At 49.1% G+C, this 23,403-nt stretch overlaps 1 protein-coding gene and 1 non-coding gene across 2 annotated transcripts in view; one reads left to right on the top strand and one right to left on the bottom strand.

Annotated features, from left to right (window-relative positions):
- LOC104141492 (NACHT, LRR and PYD domains-containing protein 3) overlaps window positions 1-23,403 on the bottom strand; it is a 57,684-nt gene that overhangs the window by 22,476 nt on the left and 11,805 nt on the right. The gene's annotated exons all lie outside the window — the stretch shown is intronic.
- LOC104141490 (uncharacterized) lies at window positions 665-21,695 on the top strand. Its single transcript, XR_011141239.1, has 2 exons — window positions 665-902; window positions 17,043-21,695. It is a non-coding gene; the product is annotated as an uncharacterized protein (transcript).

Here is a 23,403-nt window from a genome sequence, read left to right as displayed (position 1 = left end):
CCGCTGCAGCGGCTGAGGGAAAGGCTGCGTGCAGGCAGGCGGAGGTCTGACACAGCGCTCGGCAGCGGGCCCCGGGCCGCTTGCCCGGCTTTGAGCCAGCCTCAGGCTCCCTGCAGTCCCTCCTCGGCCTCGCGGGATTTTCGTGAGTGGAGTTGGAGCCTTCCTCACTGGGCCAAGGCAGGATTTGGGAGGAAGGGAAGTAGAGCTGGCACAAAACCGCCCCAATTACGCAGCTTTTTAGCTTCTTCCCTCCCCCAGGCAGAGCCTCCCCTTGGCAAGACAGCTTGCCACCCCTCCTCAACTCACTCCTTTGGGGTCTTCATACTCAGAAATTGTTTATCCTGGAGCGGGGAAGCCCCATATTCCTTTCTTCTTTTTCCCCTTGTCTACACACAGAGGCATTGCCACTCCTCAGGCTGGCCCTCTGCCAGCCCCCCCAGTGCATTTCTCCCCGCTTTGGGCTGCTGCAAGCTGGATTTGGAAAAGCAAGCAAGGGAGAAAGACAGGCAGGGTGCTCGGTGCCCCATTGCACGGGCAGTCCCTAATTGTCGAGGCAGCAAAACACGGCTCGGACCCTCTGCCGATGAGCTCTGGGGACCCGGGGCCGGGGCCGGCCTGCCTTCGCACACACACCCCCCCACTCCTTGGCGGCCTGCCCCCATCCAGAGCACCAGCCCTTCTCTCAGGATTGGACCGCCGCTCTCCTCTTCCCCCTCCCCGGCTCTCCAGCTTCATGCGGTCCTCAGCAGTGCATTGTGGGAAACTCCCAAGTTTTTTTTGCCTCCTCCTTTTCCTCCCCCCCCCACCCCCCGCTCCCTTCTTGGAGCCTCCCTCCCTCCCTCCTCTCTGCGGAAGAGCCGGCTGCCGAGGTGGGACTCGTGCAAAGGGCCGGAGGAGCGAAGGTAAGGGCTGCCGCTTTCTCGGCTGCACCTCCGTGCGTAGCGGAGGTGGGGGACGGAGCGGCAAGGGGCTGCCTAGCGAGCGGCGGAGAGACGCGGGCCGCTGGCGTTCAGGGCAGCCTAGGGGAAGAGCGAGCTGCAGATCTACCTGCTCAAGGTGAGCGTCTGCCTCTTTGCAGCTGCCTGCAAGGAAGGACAGGGGACTGCCGGGCCGGCCGGCTCGGGAAGGAGAGGGCATCTCTACGCTGTTGACTCTGCTCATTGGTACCGGTGCTGTTTGCTCAAAGCACCCGAGGCCGGGGCAGAGGGGCTGGCTGGGGGCAGTTGCCTTCTCGCTCCAGCTCCTTCCTCTTTGCTCCCTGAAGGTCAGGCAGCCAGAAGAGGCACCTCCACCAGTGCAAGTGCGTAGGAGAGAGCCAGCCCGCCCGCCTGCCTCCGCGTACCCGCTTTCTAGCCCTGCTGCCTTTGCGGGATGTGCGGCGCTTGCCTAACTAGAGCCGGGGTTGCTGCTGGGCTGGGGGAGGCATCAGCCCTAGGGTGGAGATTGGGAACAGCATGTTGCAGAAGCGCTGTAGAGGCAGAGAACTGGCTTTGGCTATATAAAACCGGAGCTGACTGTATACCGGAAATGATACCATCAGGAGGAAGGAGGGGGTAAACTGCATCACTAGCTAAAATATTTTGATCTTATTAGGAAAAATGGTGCCCCTTCCCCTCCCTCCCCCACCCTCGGCAAAGGTTTTGCTTCGGGTTCCAGCTGTGAAGTTTCTCCTCCTATCTGCGTGCACAGTCTTGTTTGTTTGCCCTTCCTTCTGCCTTGATCGGGTATCTGTGGCTGTTCAATTGCTGTCGATCCGGAGGCAAAGGGCTAAGCAAACAAGCGCAGCTGGGACTAGCCAGCAGCCCCATTTGTTAATCTTAGCCTTTTGCAAGTTGGGGTTTGTTCTGGTAGGAGAGGGCGCTTTGATATCTGAGGAATATCCTTTGATATTGTCCTCTCCCTCCCCGACCCCCAAACACTGTGCTGGAAAGGCATTCAAGGTGATGATTCAAAAAAAAAAAGGTGATGGGGGGGGGGGAGAGGGAGAGATGGCAGAGGCAAAAGTGCCTCCTTTAAGCTACCAGGAGAAGTTGCACCAAACGGGTGGGAGGATGGATTGAGGGGGCACCGGACCAGGGCTCCTGTTTCAAGGCGGGTGTTTCCAGGAATGAGATGTAGAGGAGCATGTCTTGGTCTTTTCAGCCTGCTGACGTTCCTGCCTGTCAGCGTACATCTCCGTGCATCTGTGCCCTGCGTGTCTGCAAAGACCTGTTGCTTTGGTCCCTGCTCCTGACTCGGTGCTCTGTGGCGGTTCTGGTGCTTTCTGATGGGGGCGGATGGAAGGAAAACGATTTTTATTCTTGAGCGGAGGTCAGCCTGGGAAAACTTCAGCCATGGGGCGGTAGGAGGAAGCGCTGCCTTGCTCGCTGCAGTCCCGTTTTCCTGGGTGGGGCTTGGGCAGGATGCTGTCGGGAGCGGGAGGATGGACTATGCTGAACTGAGCTCTCTGCTGCATCTCAGGACTGACCTCTAAAAGTCTGACCTTCACAGGTTTGACCTTCAGCATTTCCCTTCGTTCTGCTCCTTTCTCAGCTGCAGGGCCCAACACCAGCCTCTAACCCCGTGATATTGTGGCAAGACACGGGAGAAAAGGCAGAATTCCCCCCCCAACGCACAGCTTTAGTCCTCTGCCAGTGCCCCCTCCTCTGGCCGGCTGCCAGGACGGAGGGTTGGTGAGCCCCGAGGTGCACCACCCCACCTTCGGTCGGGCCTCAGGGCAAGGCAGGCGTTGCAGAGGGGACAGACAGGGGCAGGGCAGTTCTCCATGCAAGCGTTTTTTTGCACGGGAGGCATCCGGCCGTCCTTCCCCAGATCCTCTCCGGCCTCCTGCGGGCAGCAAGGAGAGCGAGCGCTCGGGTTTTGCTGCACCGAGGTTAAGCAGGGGGCTTTCCCTTGGAGCATGCTGGAGATCTCTGCGCTTTTCTCCCTGAAAGGTCATCGCCTTGCGCTGAATTAGGCCCCCATCGCCCCGCGCCGAATCGGGCCCGTGTCTGGCTGCAGTGACTTCTTCCCTTTCAACTGCAAAGCAACCGTCTTCAAGCTGACGCCTGCAAGCCTGCGGGCCGCAAGATTCGGGGCCTTGCTTTGCGCACGCGGAGTTGCCCTCGCAATCTTTTTGCCTGCGCCAGCCGAGCCGCGTTGGGGGTTGCTGGCGACACGGTGAGACCCTGGCGCAGTGCTGGATCAGGCAGAGGGGACAGGTCCTTCAGGATGCCGATATGCTGAAGGGAGCCGTCAAGGTCACGGCTGTTTAGCTCAGTGGTTGGGGCTGCTATTTTACCGTTTCCCCCCCTTTTTTTTTTTTTGCTTGTGGCTATTGCTGTTGAGAAAGAGAAGGTACCCACTAGCTAGCCTGGAAGTAGCCTTAAAATTGTCATTTAGAGGGGAAAATTGCCTTCCCCTGCCCTGCCGGCACATTGCACACCACAAAAACTAGAAAGCAGGCAGAGCTGCAAGGAAGTGGGGATCCTAATGCACTTGGGCAAGCTGTTAGAGCCTCTGGTGTTTGAATACTAGCTGCTGGCTTGTGGGGGAGAATCCCCCCAACTTGGAAACCTCGGCCCTCTCGGCTAAGGCCCCGGGGATGGATTGGCAGTCTCCCAGGTGCTGACGGGCTAAGCACGAAAAGCCGGGCTTTGCGGTGGAGAGGAGCAAGTTAGTGACGTCTTCTCCAAGAGGCAGAGGGGAGGCATGAAACATTTGCCGCCCCTGCCCCAAGGTTATTCCCAAGACAGCACCGCGAACCCAGAGCCGAGCAGTGAGACCGGCCCTACGGCCCCAGCCTGGGTGCTCGGACCGATGTTTTCTATTATATATACATAATCTTATATATCTCTCTGTATCTATTCCCTGCAGAGACCCGAGCTCTTAGTTCTCGGGTATCTGCAGCTAATCTCCACTCCGGGAGCAAACCACGCTCTTTGGGGTGGGGGGCAGCTGAGCGGAGCCGAATGCAGCGCTGGCCAGGCCAGCAAAGGAGGAGGGGGTGTCACTGACGCTGAAGGACCCAGTGAGAGCTCTTGCAGTAGATCTTGCAGGAGTCGCTCCCTGGTCCCCAGGCAGGGAGCTGCCCCCTTCTCTGCAGCACAGCAAGTTGATCCCCGCAGCGCGAAAGAGCTGCTGCTATTGCATCGGTGGCTCCAACAGAGCTGCAAAAGCATTATTTAAAAAAAAAAAAAAAAGAAAAGAAACCCCAAATGAACATACTTGTAAACCGCAGAGTAAAGCAGAGCGTGGCAAAAAGCCAAGGCGCTAAGAGCTGCCCAGGGCGGGACACAGGGTGGCGTGGAGGTCTTGTGTCAAGGAAAGGCTTAAGCTCTAAACACCTTGTGATTTTGAAGGGCTAAAAATGACAGTCAGGTACCAAAAGGAAAAAGGAGCTATCAAGTGAGAAACATAATACTTGATTCTATTTCTGAGGGAGTCTCAGAAACCCAAATTTAAAGCCAAGACAGAACACAACAAAATGAGATGCTCTGAAATGATTTTAGTTATAACGGTCTCTCTTTGGAAGCCTGTGCACGGTGTTATGATCCTGAAAAGCCAGGCTTTACAGCATCCCCTGATGTTTAAAACTTAATCCCAGCAAGGTATTTTCTGATTCTCTGTAATTCTATAAATGGTTTTGCTGTGAAACGTGGCTGAGAGAGCAGCAGGTTCAGCTGCCTCTAAAGGGCTGATGGCACTCGAGTGGGTGACCGTGCAAAATAAGATTGGATCCGCACCGGATGTAATTCAGTGTCGACCCCTATGGACATCAGTCAAAGCATGTGATTTGCACCTCTGGAGAGCCTGAGACAAAACTTTGCCTCAATCTGAGAGATTTGCTAACGCTTCCCGTATTTCTGCCATAGGTAACCATGTCCTTGGGTGACTGAGCCAGACCTTTAGAAAGAAGGGGTTGTGTTACTTCGGCATTTGTATCAGTGCAGGGTGCCAGGCAGGGGAAAACTTGGATCCTTAGTTGTCCCTTTGGGACCTTGCACGGTGAACGCTGTGATGGACGCATGAAGGAGCGGGTTTCATTGGGGTCTGCAGCCTATGTATTTTTAACACGGTTGTGGGAAGGAAGCGGAACTGAACTGCAAGTGCTTTTTAGCTCATATTGCTGCACAGAAACGGCTCAAAGGAGCTGTGGCTAGAAGGAAAAGATAACAGAGCAAAAATGTGGTGTTACTCTACAGACAGAGCACCTCAACAGCATAGGTTAGAAAGAGCTGTATTTCAGATTATTTAAAAAAAAAAAACCACCAAGAAAAGAACCAAGTAAAGCCCCAGGGGGGAATATGGTGTGCGTCTCTTTGCAACGTAGATTGGCATCTCTGCAAGAATAAAATGGCTGCTACGTCCACCCCAGAGAAAGCCTTGGGAACAGGGCAAGCGTGGCTCTCTCTTGGCTCACATCTCACCTCCTGCCAAAATGGGGGTTGCAGGGTAGGAAAGGCCATTTAGCAGCGCCTGTGCGGAGGCTGGTGCTCAGCACATGGGGGCTGGCTGCCACGATGCTAGCTGCCTGCGCTGGGCTCCAAAATGCTGCGTCACCTGCGCAGGCAGCGCAGCCGGGCCGCGGCATGGCAGCCTCCAGGGAGGACTGCTGGCAGCAGCGTGCACCTCGCAAGCTGGGGCTCTCTGCCCCATCTCTCGCTGTTGCTGGCTCCTAGGGGCACCCAGACTCTGCATCCCACCGCTGCGGCTGCCCCTCGCTCCCTTTTCCGATGCGGCAACAGAAGGCAGAGCCAGTTTTCCAGGGGTACGCAAGCCCCACGCTATTCCTGGGTCCAGCCTGGGTGCCATACGTAACATAACCACTCAACACGGTTGATGCCTCCCTCTGAGCTGGGAGAGAAGGGACGTGTCTCGGTGGCACAGGGAGCAAGGGCTAGGGTCCTGCAGGGGCTGCTGCGCTCGGGGACACCGGGCAGATTAATCGCTGCAGCTTTGGCTGCCCCGGGGGGAAGATGCTAGCAGGAAAGATGCTGGGCAAGCGGCAAAGGCGCTGGGTCTCAATGCAGCAGCGGGGGCTGATGCAGCCGGGCAGCAGCAGCTTCTCCAGCGAACCTCTCCGTGTGGCGGTGATTGGAAGCAGCTGCTGCCTGTGAAAGCACTTTTCAGCTATCTGACACTCTCCCCATCAAGATTCAAAGGGCTTGTCTGAGAGGGCGATGCTTAATCCCGGGCCGGGATGGAGGGATGCGGGGACGAGCAAGCGACAGCTCAGGAAAGGGCTTCATATCCTAGCGAAGTGGGTCAACAATATTTGCCGTAACTTGGTGCTGCTGTCTCCAAGCCTTCCCTTTGCTGGCAAACACAGCCATTTCCCTGCGCAGCCTGATCACGGTGCGCTGGGGCTGTTAAAAGGGATCTATGAAAAGAGATTCCTGAAGTAGTTGCATTTGCGTTGTGTTTTATCACATTTGCTGTGCATTACGTCAGGAAGGGGGTGGGGGTGGGGGCAAAAGAGACTGGAAGGTAGCTAATAATCTCCTTGGGGAGTTGCCTCGAGCAGCTGAACTCAACACAAACGCCTTATGAAAAGCTGCGATAATATTTATGGTAACGCTGAGAGGTGCTGCATTACCTCAGCTGTCTCCGCAGCACCGTTTGAAGGTGGGGAGAAGGCTTAGTCACACTACGCCGTCACTTAGATGCTTGTATGGCATTTGGCTGCCTTTAAAGTGCTTACTCCCACAGCAGCTCAGAAAGGGAGGGAAGTCTCCCTTTCAGAGACTGGGAAACTGAGGCACTGGAAAACAAAATGAGCTGCCCAGAGTCACAGAAGGAGCCAGGAATGGGACAGGGAACAGAAGCCAGGTGTTTCCAGTACTGATGAACCACTCCTCCTCTGTAAGGCAGCAGAAGCAGAGGCACAGACCCAGGAGCAAATGCTCCAAGAGACACATAGGCAGCAGCCTGGTGCACAGTTCTCCAGGCTGGCTTACTTTGGGTTTAGACAAGAAAGTCGAGAGTCCAAGTTTGATCCCCTTGGAGCCATCAGCAACCCTCAACCTCAGCGGGAATAGAGTTAGGCCGTGCCTAGCTTTCACATTTTTTTCACTAACATCACATCCAAGCCTTTTGTGGACTTCCTGATCCAGCGCTAATGTGACCTGACTGCTCTGTGCTGATCCCAGAGTCCCTGTTTTGATGCAGGTCCCAGCTCAGCTGACCTGCAGTGATGTGAGCAATGTCTCTCTGGTCCTCCCTACAGAATTGGCATCACAGTGACAGGTCTACACCCATCACTGTTGGCTCTAACCTACAGGATGGGCAGAGCTTTGGGGAAGGATCTACCTCCACCATGCCAGGGAAACAGGTCAGCCACCTTTCGTTGTGGTGCTGAGTGGTATTTCTTTAAAGGGAGCAAAGGTCTATTTGCTGTGAGCACTGGTTAATAGGCAACATGGAAAATGAGGCCTTCTTCCTTCCCACTGAGCACAGCTGCTGCATGAGCTCAGCCTCCCACGAATCAATCACTCTGTTTATTCCTTCCCAATGCCACACCAGTCGTCTGGCTTGATTGCAGGCTACCGATGAGCTGCCTCTGTGGAAGAGGTAAATGGGAACCCAGGCTGTCTCAGGCAAGCTATTTCTGGCAGGGGCAGGTGGATGTTCAATCTAAAATGTTGAGTTCAAGTCTGGCCAGGCCCATACAGTGGAGAGGAGTTCAGCCTGGAGAAGGGGCAGAGGCAGGGCTGCAGAAGTAATTAGAAAAATGGCAGAGCAAATCTCAGGAGCACAGACTGGCAAAACTGGGCTTCTGAGGCCAAACCAAATGAAGGAAGAGGGATGACAGTATGCTAGTCTACTGAACAGTGAGCTTTTTAAGGTGATTCCCACGGAAAAAAGTTGGGCTAACCTGGACATGAGTCAGAAAGTCAATTCTAATTCCTACCCTAAAATAACTCTCAGAAGTCTGAAATTTTGCCCCTGTCTTCTGGTAGCAGCTATGGAGGGACAAATCCTCATAATTTCTAAGATGGGGCTTTGATGGTTTCTTATGTGACATACGTTTGAGATAGCCAGGAGTACATTCCTTCCTGCAGTGAGGTCCTTCCAGCCCATGCTTCTAGTCTCTTCTTTTCTTAATTCACTTCCAAGCTGCCTTTGGGGCCCAAGAGGTGCTAAAGGCAGCTTTCTAGGTGCTGACACAATGTCTGGTGCAGAGCACTTAGGCCTGCAGCGTGATGGTCATCCACGTTATTGTGATATGGAAATAGCAGTGGTGTTCAGTTGCCATGAAGCTCAATGGTGTCTCTACCTCAGGGAGATCACCACCATGTCCCAGGTATCTGAGGATCAAGAAGGGGCTGGGACTGGGAGGATGGTGGGGAAAAAAGGCAAGCAGGGAACTGCAATACCCATCCTTCCATCTCCATGTTTCTGGATGGTTACAAGTCCAGGGCTGGCCTTTTCCACCTAGAGCCAGAGTTTGTATGTGAGCCCTCCTGTTACACATCTGCTGTTGGCCATATGTCAATTTGTTACTCATGATCTAGCCTGCAGGACGATATGCTTGTGTATGGGGAGATTTGCTGATGGACTGTCTTTGGGAGAAGAAAAGGAGGTGAGAATGGTCTTGAGCTTCAGGATCTTAGGAGTGACACATCTAACTACTCCCATGGCTCTCTGAAATAATCCCTTCTCCAGTTCACCTGTAGCAACGTGCTTGACCTATTTCTTCCTTCTGCCACAAAACCACAAGTGGCAACAAACTGGCATTGCTGTGTGGCCCAGCCACAGCCTCAGCTCTCTTTGGAGAAGCCTTTCTTCACCTGTCAGGACAGACTACCTTTTATCTGGCACCTTCCTCAGCACATCAGGAAGTGGCCTTAGCCACGTGCTCCAGCTGATTTTAAGTTTTCCTCTGACCATCCTGGACAAGACCTCTTTAGCGATGGTAATACTTCATATGTCTATAGTTTCTTCCACCTGAGGCTCTCACATTGGTGAGTTTAGCCTCCTGTATCGTATTGAATCAATTTTCATGAGGCATTGAAGAAGAAAGCTTAAGAGACGTGCAGAGGTCACACAGGAAGCCTGTGGCACCACTGGCTCTCCCCTGTAACAGCCCTAGTTTCTAATAGCCTGGTGCCTCAGCGCTTTCCGTTCATAGCTGCCTTATTTCTTGTAGTCAAAACGATGCTTTTTTTTCCTATTTTTTCTTTTTTCCTTTTCAGGAAGTTGTTTCTTTTCAGGAGCCTCTTCAAAGTGGCCAAATCCTAATTTCCCTGTTTATGTGCACAGTCTGCCTCAGGAACAAAATCTGCAGACTTCAGTCTAAAATTACCTGCTCTTCACCCACCAGCTGGTGCCGGTGCCTGAATCAGTGACGGTAATTCAATCCTGTGAGCCAGTTTTGTCAGGGGCAAATTGCACTCACCAAAGGGAAGCTGTGTGCTTGAAAAGAGGGCCTTTTTCCATGCCTTAGAAAGCTAGTTTGATCTTAAGTGACCAAATGCAGCCATGCCATCTGAAACATAGAAAACTTGCCTAAGGGATCTGGGAAGCTCTTGAAATTAGTTGGCATTCAGCATTCGTTATTCCTTGGTGATGCTGAAAACCTCTTCCTCTGTTAATGTAAGAGCAATTGACTGAAGGATATGATGAGGTCTGTGTTGGGGGTCATATTCTCAGGTACAAAGCCCTCTCTTAGCCTCAGAAAAGGGGGGCTGGGTCCTGCGAAGCACAGGCCATCTCCTCCAGCACCGCTGAGTGCTTTCAACTCTCACCGACTTCCAGCTACGTAATTTCAAGGAGAACTGACAGCAGACGAGGTTACATATGTCATTCCCTCGCGGAAGACCTCCTTCCCGAGTCTGTGGGAGTTTTGCAGACTGCATCCCTCGCCCAGTCAGTATGGAGTTGCTGCATGGTCCTTCCCACGGTTTAGGTGCTTCAGGCCAAGGTGTTCAGGGGCTGCCAATGGATATAGGGCAGGAAGAATCATTAATGCTTGCCTAGTAATAGGGACCCACTTAACTTCTTGCCCAAAAGCCAACACAGGCTGCACTACTTAACACAGGAGAATGGGGCCTGGGTACTTGTAACATGCTCCTCTTAGGTCCAAAAAGACAAACCTTTAGGGCATTTCTTTTCCAGACTGCTGAGAATGATTAAGAACTGTAGGGGAGATGGAGCGGGGATGAAGAAAGATGATGAGGATTTTTAAGGCCTTTTCTGCTATCTATGCCTCTTACTACATGGCATTGCTACAGGTCAAACCTGGCCAGTAGCTATTTCTGAGGTTGATATTTTCAAGTGGAGGACACCTGGAATTTGTGGCTGGACCTTTTTCTGTTGCAAGTATAAATTCAGATAAATAAGTAAATAGCACTGATAGGAAGCACAGGGGAGGTTTGGGGCCAGATGGGACTCAGACCTTATCTGCCTGCTCACGGAGAGGATACAGATGCCTGGGCCCCAGAAGAGGAGAGTAGGGGAAGGAGGTTTTACTTGCCCCCAGGGCATAGCCCAAATCTTGCTGTGGTGACTGTGCATCTTCCTGTGGCCTGATATGCAATCCCACTGTGTCCATTGAATTCTTCTTGCCTGCTGACACAACACAACAGTCTGTGTCAGCATGGCATCTGAGGATCTGCTTTTTTTTTGGGGGGGGGAGAGGGGGGACCGTGTGTGTGTGTGTGTGTCTGCATACCTCTATGGGGTGCAGCTTCCCACCCAAGCCCAGACATTCAGTAGCTGCTGCTCCATTTGGCAAAGCTGCTGCCTTTTTGTTTTAACTTGAAAGAGTAATAGGAAGATTATGAGGCTCAGGGATGGGGCGGTCACTGCAGAGGGAGGAGGACAGGCCTTCTATAATTGTGATACATTCTGGTAAAACTAGAAATGACTCATCTGTTCCATTCGGCGCAGGATTGATGCAGCTTTCATCCGCACCCGCAGGAGATGGAGGAATAGAGGGAATAGATGTATTTGCTAATTTGCTGGGGGGTTGAGGCAGAAAAAGTGCCCTTCAAAGAGGCAGAGAAAGCTGCGTTCCTTATGTTGGTCCTGTTGCCTGGGCTGGGGCTAGGCTGTAGAGCTGTTGCACTGGCTGGCTCCTACTGCACTGACCTTGAGAGCTGCAGCAGCCAGAAGCAGCCCAGGAGAACTATGGTATCTCTGTGCTTCTTCCCACAGTGGCAGGAATTTGGGGGGCTTTTCTTTTTCTTTTTCTTCTTGATCACCAGTTTCATTATCTGTGCTCCCTCTTCCCAGCCTGGGAAGGAGCTGGGTAGCTGCTGGCAAGTGAAAACCTCCCTGCAAAGGCACAGATTGTTAAACAAAGAAATAACATGGAGGGAAGGGAGGGAATGAAGTCTCTCTCTCACAAAACCTTATTCTCAAGTGCTGCTGGCTGTGTGGGCGGCAGAGAGAGGGAGCTGGAAGGGGGAGGACTGGGTAGGTAGGCAGAGGCAGCAACTGGGGCAGAGAGGGAAGGGGAGGAATAAGTAGATGTAATGAGTTCTAAAGAAGAAAGAGCAAAGGTGGAGAAACAGGCCATTGGAGAGAAACTTTCTTTGTGATGGAATGAATGAGGGAAGAGGAGGAGACAAAGGGCTGAGGAGAAAAAGCCTCACACCAGTATACACGGACTTCGTTTCTGAAAGCCAGAAAAAGCACCTTCTTTTCAGTTTCAAGTGGGCTGCAGAGATGCTTAAAGACAAGCACATGCTTATGCCCTCGAAAGCATGGGACTGCAAAGGGGCAGGAGAGCGAAAAGAAAAGAGGAGGCAAAGATGTTCAAGGAGATGATGTTCTGCTTGGCTGACTAGGTATGAAAGAGGGTTAAGTGCTTTGCTGCTCAGAAAGGATGTGCTGCTGAGAGTGAGCACCCTGAGGCCCAAGGGGAAGGGCAGCGCAGGTACCTGCAAGCAAGCACAACGCTAACCCCAGCAAGTAGCTCTGCTAGCTCTGCTGCAGCCACTGCGAGCAGGAAGGGTGCTTGAGCTGCTCGGATGCTGAGTTTGACAGTGTCAGCCCAGTTCAGGGTTTGGAAGGCTGCCAGGCAGTTTTGTGACCCAGGTTTTAATTGCCTGTGTAGACTTGGCCAGAAGTGCCATAGGGGAGGGTGAGAGAGGATAAGATTTCTTTCTTCATACCTGGGTTTCAGAAAGGCTTGAAGGTTTTCTGTAAATCCGCATCCCATACATTGCAAGGGGCCATATGTGTTAACGCAGTACTGTGTTACTCTCCTGGCTGGACAAGCAGATAAGACTAGGCAGGGAGAGTCAGGTCACTTGCAGAAGGGGACCTGAGAGAAAAAAATCAATGGCTCCGATAAATACTGACAACTTTGGGATGAATTTTGCAGAATGCCCCAAACTCCTTTTGGAGCCTGGCTTGGCAGAAACAGACAGAAATTCCAAATATGGGTAGTGAACTTCAGGGTTAGACAAGAATCAGCATCAACTTGCAGGTATTGGAAGTAGGTAAAGACCAATGCAGCAGCAAAGTCCCATGGGTTGATTCGTAGACAGTTAAGCAAGGACTGTGAGGCAAACTTTCCTGATGGCTAGTTTCACTGATGGAAAACCATGGAAGGAAAACCCTTTGGTGTGGACACTTAAGAACAGCTGATATTTATTTTAGCTTAGTTTGGTTTGTAAACCTTTTAAAACCTTTTCTAATCTGGATAAGGGGCTTGCATTGGTTTTAATGACACTCACTTAGAAACCAAGAAATTCTTGTAATGAACTGTTTGTATCAGTGCCGTGTAGAGCCGTGGGAGAAACCCCTCTGGTGCAGCATAAGCCATGAGCAACAACACAGCTTTTCTGCTTCAAGGAGCCTGGTATCCAGATCCGTTCAATCAACGGCGTAGATGAGAGACAATGTAGGTAAACTGAGGTACCTTGGGCTACAGAGGGTCCCCATTTCTCAGCAAAGAGGTGAGTGTGCCCACTCCATGATTTAACCCCACCACCTCTGTACATAACCTTAGGCTGCACGTAGCCTTTCTAGGGAAAGCAACAGAAGTTTAGTGCTAGGATCATACAGTATAACCAGACAAATACTAGAGAGCATATGAGTAGCCTATCTAATTGATATCAAAGCCACCAGACATGTAATTCAATATTTATGTTACGATGAATCTGACTCCCTCTGCTTTAACCTCTAAGCCTAATTTTGTCTTGAGCCCCGCTCATTTCTTTGCATCCCGTGCCTTTGTTACACCAGATGTAAAATGGGGATAAATTGCTGCCAAATCAGAGCAGCAATGCCCTGCAAGTGACGGCATGCAGTCTTAGCGCATAGGAATACGGCCCTGAATGTATGCAAGTTTTCTATTAGGCAGAGCACTATGAATGCTCTTCAGAGGAAGTAGAAAGGAAAAGGTGGGGCAGGTGGTATTTACAGAAGCATTGTAAAATGGGCAGGGAGGGAAAAATATTCTTGCATTTGCCCAGGACCATATGCTTACCTACCAAGTCCCAGACCACAGATAAAGTGTTAAGCTTGGGGAGCGTCTGGGATTGTGTTTCTGAGTGGTACAAGATGCCCAATTATATGATCCATCCTCAGTGAAGAATGAGATAGATGAGAGATATTTTGTGTTTCCAAAGGGAGATCTTCAGGTTTTGATTTTCAGTAGCAGAAGAGAGCACTATTTCCTTCTTTCATTTTTCAGGACACCATTTAATACCACATACTCAGCAATGTAAGTAAGAGTTGCTCAGCAGGAGGAGTCTGGAACTAAACTGAGTTGAAAATCTAAGAGAAGACTAGCAACTATTTTATCTACAGCTGGCTATGAAACCCTGGGGGGGTAGAATATCAGCCTCTCACTTTTCAATGATTTATTTCACAACTGGACAGCTTGGATCATCTAATGCATTTTGGAGACTTCAGGCTCCATCTCACCAAATATTATCCAGCTAAAGGCTGGACAATTCATCTGCCCAAAGGGAGGTGTCTAAGGTAGGTCCAATGAAACGCCTTCTGGAAGTGCCTGTTCTTTCTCCATGCTACAGAAGGAGCTGAGATTACTCTCCTAGGCTAGTTGCTTACCTTTTAGATGGCCGAGTGAGAGGAGTTCCAGCATCTAGAGGGGTGTCACTAGGATTCCTATACAGCAGATGTCTTAAGCATGGCTTAAGCATGTCTACATGTCTGACTGCAGCCAGGGATACCGGAGCTGGCTCTTGTACTGGAAGCAGTCCAGCTACTGTTGCCTAGAGCTTAGCACATATTAATTAATTCCACTGAGATGCAAATGGAGATCTCTTGGTCAAGGTGTGTTCTGCATCCCCCTCTGACAAAGCGGTTCAGTGAGAACTTCATTTTTCAGATGGATTTTTATTTGAATTCAAGAGGAAGAGATACCTCCTTGCAGACTAATGATTAAATTCTTCGTGTTGGCTAAGACATCAGCTCTTATATATGGGAAGGAGAATGGAGAGGAGTGGACCTGACTGGGATGTGGACTGCTAAGGGCTTTACCTGAACAGGAAAATTTTCCTCTGTTTGGAGGGAGTATATTATGTACTAGTATCATGGTCACCAAGCCTGATGCAGTGTGAGCTATGGACTTTCATGATTTTGGCATTGGCGTTCCCCCGTCATTTCCTAGCATTGGTGAAGACAGTGGCCATCAGACAAGAAATGGCTCACAAGGGACAGCAGGAGAAAGAGTAGTTTCTGTCTCATACCAAGCAGTAAGCTGTTGCCCTGTTTCCCTCTGAACCCAAACCCTATATTTCTGTGAGTAGGTTTCTTCCAGTCCAGCTTTTCTGCCCAGGTGGAAATGAAAAAGAGGCAGCAACATAGACCGTTGCTGGGACCTTCTCCCTGTCTGTCATGAAAGGAGTGATCTGGACCCCACGAGCCATTTTGGAACAAACGTCTATCCAGAGAGACTTGTTGGCTATGGAGGTTTCTGAGGATCCTCTTTATTTCTAAATCCAGACAGTTAATAAACTCATATTTCACTTAGCAGGCGAAAGCTCTGGGCAGGCCCCTGGCTGAAGGTCAGCAGGGAGGTAATAAAGCAGGCCACTCAGATCTGACAGCTGCCTCTTGTTTACTCATTATTTTCCAAGCACTAAGTTGACATGGTGCTGCGCTGCTGGAAGCCCAATGGCAAGTGGCCCTGCAGCCGCTTCTCCTTTTCTTCCTCTGGGTAGTAACGGTACTGAAGCCATGGGAGCTCCATCTCCCAGTGTACCCTGCCCAGACCTCTACCTAGCTGGGCTTGCTTTGGTGATGTTTTTTGTTGTGCTTTTATAACCCTTTGAAGCCCATTTTGTCCATTTGCTGAATTCTCTGGATCCATGCATGCTGTTCACTGCTTTCATCAGTTTCTTGGCGAAAACGGCTCCAGCTAATCACCTCTGGTACCTGCGACAGTGCTCAGCATCGCAGGCGAGCCCAGCTAACCACTGCAAGGAGGAGACAGGAGTGAGGCTGCCAGTCTTGCACAGTCACTGTGAGATCCCCTTTATGGTAAATCCATGCAGTTGCACTGGAGTTATTACATCAGTTTGCACCAGCTGAGCATCTGGCCTTTGCTTTATTTTCCAGTAGCTCCACCAAAAACAGACAGCCATAAGCCTTGTAACTCTGATATCTATGGTAGTCATGGAATTAATCCCTGCTTTTTCTGCAGCACCCATCTGGATGGAAAACATAAGACAAGATCACGCATTTACCACTCCCTAAACTTAGCTTGGGATAATGCTGCAAAACAAACAGGGTAGACAGTGAGTTACAGGCAGGGAGCAGCTATCGATCTGCTTTCCCGTGGAACAAAATGTTCTCTCCTTAACCTAGGAGGAAAGCAGCTGTGGTGAGCAAATGAAAATTAAGCTCTATTTGGTTGGAAATGAGTGTATCTTGTTACTGACAAATGGCATTGCATATACGGCTGGGGTGGGTAGGATACCCCAGGTGCAACCCGAACAGAACGTGTGTGGACATTGGTATTTGCAGAGTCACCTTCGTAATGAAAGAATATGGAAATGAAGCCCCACCTAAACCCATCTGTACTCTGAGCTTGCCAGCATCATGGCAGAAGGCAGATATAGAGGAGATGTTAAAAGAGGTGCTGTTGTAGTTCAGTGTATTCCCTGACTTTCAGCCATACTGAGTGTGAAAGCTGCCATTGGGTGGAAGGGTTGTGTAGGTGGAAGAGAACTATGGTAAGAGGGGCACAGAGACCAAGGCGAGCCAGAACTGGGAGAGTGGAAGGCGGGAAACTGGGAGAGACTGTCTGCCTGATGAATGGTGGCACTGCTCTTGCCAAGTATCCTGGTCCAACGAGCAGGCTTGTAGTTTTTATGTATCACACTTACTGTGACAACACCTCTCAGGAAAGGTTTTAGCCTTTAGCCTTTTTTTAGCCTATTCTGTGGCTATAAGCTAGCCTTAGTTGAAACTGGCAATGAATGTCCTGTTGTCATGACTAAAAAGAAGGGTAAAATCTCTGTACAGTCCTAGTGAAGCACCTGCCCCAGGATTTGCTCAAAATGGCACAGCTGGTTGTGGGCCCATCCTGCTTTCACTGGTCCCACGCTCACATGTACTGTTGATCAGGTTGTGTTTTTTCTTTCTTTCCTTCTGTCTTCCGTCGATTCTTTTATTACAGTTGCACTTAAGAGTCCCATTGGGAGAACAGAAGCCACATTTCCCTGAGCATTGTAAACCCAAGGAAGAAAATATGGGGCTGTATTCAGGGCACCTACCATGGGGTCCAAAGTCAAACTCCAAGACCTACTAAGCTAAGTTCAAGAGTGAATAACCGATGTAGATCATCCAGGCCTGCCAATGCTGGTTCCTGATTCAGTTCAGCACCCTTCAGATGCTGTGGCTTGTCTCTATTATACACAGAGCCTAGTTGGGGCAGCCTGAGATGACAGTCGGTCTGAATTGCTTATTGTGCAGGCACTGTAGTAGATGCTTTGAACACAGCCCACAATTCCTAAAGAAAGGGCCAACGGTTTTCTAGTCCTGTCTTCTCTCCTTCCCTGTTGCCTTTGGGTGGAATAGTACTGGCTTCCTATATCCTCTTCACTCACATCTCATTCCTCTGCTTCTTCTTCCAGGTGCTGTATCATGCCCAGGTAGGGCACGACCAGTGTCAGAATCATCCCAAGACAATCGCTCCAGGGGGTTGAGTCATCTACCTGAGGTGGCTCCTTGGCTTTCTCTAGCAGCGGGGCAAAGGAGAAGAGCTGGCATTGCCCTGAACGTCTGACATCGGTTCACTGCCCACAGCATTTGTAGGAATGGATTCCAAAGGCAACGTCCGAAGCGGAAACAAACCCGATGCCAAGGCCCCCAGCTCCGGAAAGGCAGAAAAACCCAACCCTGGGCCTGCCACAAATGCAGACAAGAAGGAAACCCCTTCCAAAGAGCAGCCTGCCCCTGCCGCTGCCACCTCTACCACCAAGAAGGCAGGTGGCGATGCTGCTGTCGTGAACAACCACAGCAACCCGAAACCCGGTCCTGCTGCCACGGAGACACAAGAGGCCACCGGCCAGTCCCCTGACTCTGACCACAAGGGAAACAGCACTGAGGAGTCGCCAGGCAGCATCTTTGACAACATGAAGCCCTTGATCATCGTTGGAGGAGTGGCGGTGGCTGCCCTTGCTGTGATTGTGGGAGTGGCATTCCTAGCCCGGAAAAAATGAAGATGGAGACGGGGTGGGGCTGAGAAACCCAACCCAGCTGTACAGTTCCTTTTGAGACAAATGCATGCAGAAAATTCTATACATATCTATATATATAGAGCGAGCTAGATAGGTCAACAACAAACACCAACTGCAAATCCAAGAGTCTTGTTCAGGACAACTGTGCCAGTTTGACCCAATGTGGGTAACTCCATGCACTCGGTGTGTTCTTTCATGTAATATATCTTGGCTTATACCACTGTGTATAGAATACAGCTTCTCCTGATCAGTGTAAATGACGGTGTCCCCTCCCCTCCCCTGCTGTCCTCCCTGGGAGACACCCCCATCTTTCTTGCAGTCCCCTGTTTTCAACTCCAAAGTGTTCTTTGTCCCATCCAGAGTCCCCGCTTTGTGTTTTGGTTTCTGTTTGGTTTGTTTTTAAGTTGGGTTGCGGTAAAGAAGATGGAAGTGGAGACAGAGCCTAGTGCTAAGATCCAGTTCTCCTGACACTGTGCTGGGCTGATGTTCATCCAGCACCCACCCAGGGCAGGGGAAGCACTGGGCAATCACAGGAGAAGGCAGCTCTTTGACCCAAATAGCAAAGTGTGATCTCTAATAGATGTCTTGTGTACCTGCTGCTCATCAACCCTACTTTAAAAAAAACAACTCTAAAGCACCCCAGAGAGAACACAAGCTGGCTGTAGCTGGAGGCTGAGACTGCAGCATGGTAGAACCGAGTATGCACCTCAGGACATCATGTGAAGTCTTTTTTCTGGCTGAGCTGCCAGCTGGAGAATGAGCAAAGGGGCCATACTGTGCCCAACAGTGCAGTTAACAGTGCGTGGAGATACCTGGCTAACTCCCACATGGACTTGAGGCAGACAGACAGCAGCTGCCATCTGCTTATTTTTTTGCACATTGGTGGGCAACCTTCAGTATCCCATGGCTTGCCAAGGTTGTTACGGGCAGTGTTTGGGGATGGAGAGACTTTGTTTTGGATCTAGTATTTCTTAAATTTAGGCTGGGCTTTGCAGGATGCTGTGACCTCAGAGTCCAAGTCAGCTGGACTCTTTCTGTTCATTGCTGGGGCTTTGGATCAGGCCTTTCATCTGGATGTTTTCCCACTAAAGGCATTTTCCTCTCTGTACATGAGGAAATAGACAAAAGAGACAAAAGACCCTTAGGGGCAGACAGGATCTAGGACCCCATGAGAATAGCTGGGACCCCATTCACGGGCGCTGGAAATCCATCTATCCTAGAGGCATTTCTTTCCTCCTTCCTATGACAGTAGCAGGGATTTGTGGCTCTTGCATGCTTTGAAGTTGGAAACAATTTTCCTGCGCAACGGTTTCATTGGTGAGTATCTCAGACCTTGTGAGGAGGAAAAGAAGGAAGGCAGGTGGCAACAGGGAGAGACTGTTTCATGCTTTGGCTGATACTCTTCCCACAGCACCAAGAACAGTGGGCAGATCTCATTATTCTGAGGGCTTCTGTTAGGATATTTTTGGCTGTTGTGCTGCTGCACTGCTTGTGTTCTGTTTTCAAATAGAGTCAGAGCTTAGATGGGGTCCGAACCACAGAGCTTGGAGCTCAGTCCTTGGAGCTCAACAGCAGTCCCAGCTAACAGGCAAGGTGTGAGAGTGATGCTTAGCAGAGGCTGTGAGAAGAGGGAGTAAGATCAATAGAGATCAGTAAAAGGGCCTATGTGATATGTGTTTAACTGAGCCTGGATGTATAAATTCACTGGGTACCAGGCAAAAGAACGGTGTACATTCCTCAAGTATTGTCTCTGCAATATCTGGTTCTGGCAAGATTAGTGGATAGGATGGTGGATGTGTTTGACCCAATCTGGTAATACTTCTCTTGGCTCTTGTCTTTCTTATTTACCTCCAAATTTGGTTTGCTGCATACTTAATGGCCTCCCAAAACACAAGGCCTTTTGACACAGCCTGGCTATTCCTATGGTGAGATCTGTCATCCACTTCTTTTTCCCAAGGCTCCTAAAATATTCCCAAAGGTATGCAGCCTCTGGGAGTATCCGATGCTGCCTTCAGACGAACAACAGATTGCACACAGCTAAAGTTTTAGGTCTATGTCTACCTTTACCAGCACAGATAAAGGATATGCGTATGTTGGGTTCACACTGTTTTTGGACCAAGTGCTTGCAGTCACAGGTGAAATCCTGGTAGCTTAAAGCACTTTTTGCCTGTTTTCTGAACGTATCTCCTACTAACAGTACATCATTTAGAGCCCGGAAAATTTCTTATTATTGAACTAGGGAACCATGGCTGGGTGTTTCTATAATGCCATTTTTGTCTAAAGAACTGATTTTCCCTCATTGTTTTGCAGATGCTCAGAGGTTAATTGGGGGGCAAACAATAGGAAAGGAGCGTTAAAGGTGCTGGGAGAGCAGAGACGTGAAAGAGAGACCGCAGCTCAGCAGCAGTCCCAGCATGGCTCCCTGGCTGCGACTGCAAGAGGACACAGTGAGGCTGCTGCACTCCCCTGCCTGCACCCAGACTGAGGGGTCTGGGGGTGCTGCAGACCCCCCAAACCCTGACAGTGCCTTGGCCACATCCTCCTGCCATATCAGGGGTGTGATATGGCCGTTCCTGGGCTCTCCTTCCCTTAGACCTCTGAAGCACAAAGCTCTTGACTTTAGGGAAGTTTTGGTTATGTTGCTCATGAGGAAGGAAATTCAGCTACCCCTCTTCTGATTCATGTTTTGTCAATGTAGGGTTGGTGGTTTTCAGATGGTGACTTCTGTTTTCAAGAGGGAGACCTGTCTCCATGAGATGCTTCTAGCTGCCCTGCCTGCTCTCTCCCTCTCAGCCCCTGGTGCATGAGCTTTCTAGCAGTGCGTGATAACATAACAGCTGTAGCATCTAGCTACTCTGCACTAAGCAGCATAGACAAATACAGGGGGAGGAAAGAGAAACACTGCTTCATATGAGTCTGTCTTTTTTTTTTCCTTTTCTTTTTGAAGTGTTTTTATATCTTCGTTTTAACCTTTGGTAACAGAAGAAGGAAAAACAGTTCTCAGCCAACACAGACAAAGACCTTAACTACTTCTGTTCATATCTGAACCCCTTCTTAGAGCACTCAGATGCAAGGCCAGTAATTTCATCTGGAAACACACCACAGGAATGGTGATGCGACTGCAGCTCATCATCTGGGCACATAACCAGATGCTAAATCTCCTTAGGCAGTGAACATGGTATGTCCTGCCCATAAGGGATCTTCAATTTACTGTGATTACTTAACATTTTTGTCTGCTGTTCAGAGTCATTATCTGGAACCGAGCTTTTTGGTGGTTTGGAAACACCTGTGTTTATGTGTGCATGTGTGCATGTGTGTACGTGTATATACACAACCCTACCTTCAAGAATATTCTGTATATGTATGTATGTATGTATGCATACATATATATATTTATACTACTGCAGTTTGGGTTAAGCCACATTCTTTGTCAGAAAAAGCAAAACAGACCTGGAAACGACCCTTCATTTGTCCCCCTGCATTCACACAAAGTGTCCGTGATGTCTTTTTTGTGCCACTCACCTCCTGCCATGCAGCACCTGAGTTCTTTTTTTGATCCTGGTTTCTTATCACTGCAAAGAATGTACGGCTAGTGACCTGTTGAATGTACAGTGTCCCCATTGTGCTAGAAGCTCAAAATTACTGTTCCCCTCCCTCGATAGTCATGTGGGCTACTTGCTTTAAAATAAGGCACTTCTTTTAGACTATACTGAACTATACTGGACTGTGTTGTAGCGCTTTTCAAAGTGTGGGCCTAGCATTGATTTAAGTCAGGTAGATCAAGCGTAGATGCCGTACAAGCTCCTAAGCATGCAGCTGGGACAATGCACTTCAGTCCTGACCTGCAAATGACACCCGTTTTTCGCAGACACCTCCTGTTCTGCCTTGATGTGCCAGGCTGTGTGGTGGTATCATTTTGAGAACAAATGTCCAGCGAGAAGTAGGCTGAGAAGAGCAAATTCATCTCTCTCAGAATCAAAGTGAGATTGAAGGCTTAAATGATTGAACTCGCTGTGCTAAATAAATAGTTGTCTTTTCTCGTACTGAGCACATGCTGTTATTTGCTTGATGTTATTCTTTGTGTGGTGTTTGTGATATGAAGTCCTTTCAGTGATATCTCCATTGGGAGAATGAATTAATGCTTAAAACTGATAAGATTCTGCGCTTGGGATTTGAAGAGATCTAGATTGCTAGTTTACTCTTTTGATAAAGTCTATAAATTAGAAATTTGAAAAATTGATTTCACAGACACTGCAGCTTTTCACTAAAACTGTAGGTTCAATTACTATGCTTGATCTCAATCTATTTTTAAGGAGCCGTAAGTTTTAGTCTAATACGAAGATGTTATGGTCTCTTGGGCAACTTCGTAGAAGGTTTTCCAAGCTTCTAACTTCAAGAAAGTTGAAACGGAATACGTTTCCGCTTCCTCTTTCTACTGATTTAACAGGCTATGGATAAGTCCCATTACTTTTAACAGTTCTGCAGAGGACACAAACAAATCTGGAAGCCAAAGGATAATATAACAGCATTTTCAAGACGGTAAGAATGCAGTCTTGAAGGTGCTGATCACCTCTCGGGCTCAGACTTAACAAAGCACCGAACAATTGCTTGCTGTTAAGCACTTCTTAGTGCCATTAGATTCAGTGATAAATGGAAAATGTAGTTATGTCTTTGCTGAATCAAAGCTTTAGGGATGGATCCGTAGGTTACTGGAAACAAGGGGAATTTTTCCATTGGTTTCAATATATCATGATCAGGCCTTGAGATCTTATTGGCTCCGGGGATATGATTGCAGGTCACTGTAAAACATAAAGCCATTTCAGTGGCATGTTTTTTTAAAAGGACAAAAATATTTCTCAGTCCTTCTGCTGAGTATAAATGAAGTCTTCTCTGGGTATTAACCATATTCATAACCATTAAGCCATGCTCACAGCCATGCTTATACCTACATTAATATTTGTGTATAAACAGCAGTGTAAGTAAAAAACCTACAGCTGGTGAGAGGAAAAGATTCCTGCTTCTAAAAATTCCCTTCCTTTTCTGGAAATGCCACTGCATTTTAGAAATCTGAGCTTTTCTAACTGTTCAAACTGGTCAAAGGCAATCCTGAAGACTTGAGAGAAAATTTATCCTCCAAAAAAAAACCGAAAAAGGAAGACAACAAAAAATGTATCTAAAAAGTGAAATGCCAAGAATTCGAATCAGCTCTACAGCCGATTCAGTGCTGCAATTCAGGGCTTCTGAGAGGATATGAAGAACGGTGCAAAGAAATGCAGAAAAAATATATGACATCATTATCTTGCCAATTTTGTTAAGGATGCATTAACTGTTATAGCCTATCCACTTCTATTTTTTGGTAAGGCAAAAGCAAAAATGACCAATTCCTTATAAGCCATTAAAATTAAACTTTGCTAACTGGCTTTTCCAAATACATTTTTGTTAGCACTGTTCAATGTTAACGGTTTTATGAAAAAACAAAAAAGACTTGAAGTTTTCTGCAACCATTTTCATACATATGCTGAGGAGATTAAGAGAAATGGCAAGCTTACAATGTGTGCATTTTTGTTAAGGGCTGCATTCTCTCTTTTCACATGTTTTGCTGTGAAAAGGACTTAATATCCGGTCTACCCACATTATGATCCTCTAGTCTGTGACTAAATGCTAGAGCAGGGCTGCTCCCTAAGCTAGTCAGCATGTTACCGTACAGGCAGTCTCATACTCTTCATCAAGGCTCCACAAAGGGGAGAAATCTTTT

This window comes from Struthio camelus, chromosome 5, assembly GCF_040807025.1.
Source record: "Struthio camelus isolate bStrCam1 chromosome 5, bStrCam1.hap1, whole genome shotgun sequence".
In the NCBI taxonomy this organism is placed as follows: domain Eukaryota; kingdom Metazoa; phylum Chordata; class Aves; order Struthioniformes; family Struthionidae; genus Struthio; species Struthio camelus.
The sequence above is the reverse complement of the archived record's forward strand: the minus strand, read 5'-3'. Positions and strand labels throughout refer to the sequence as shown.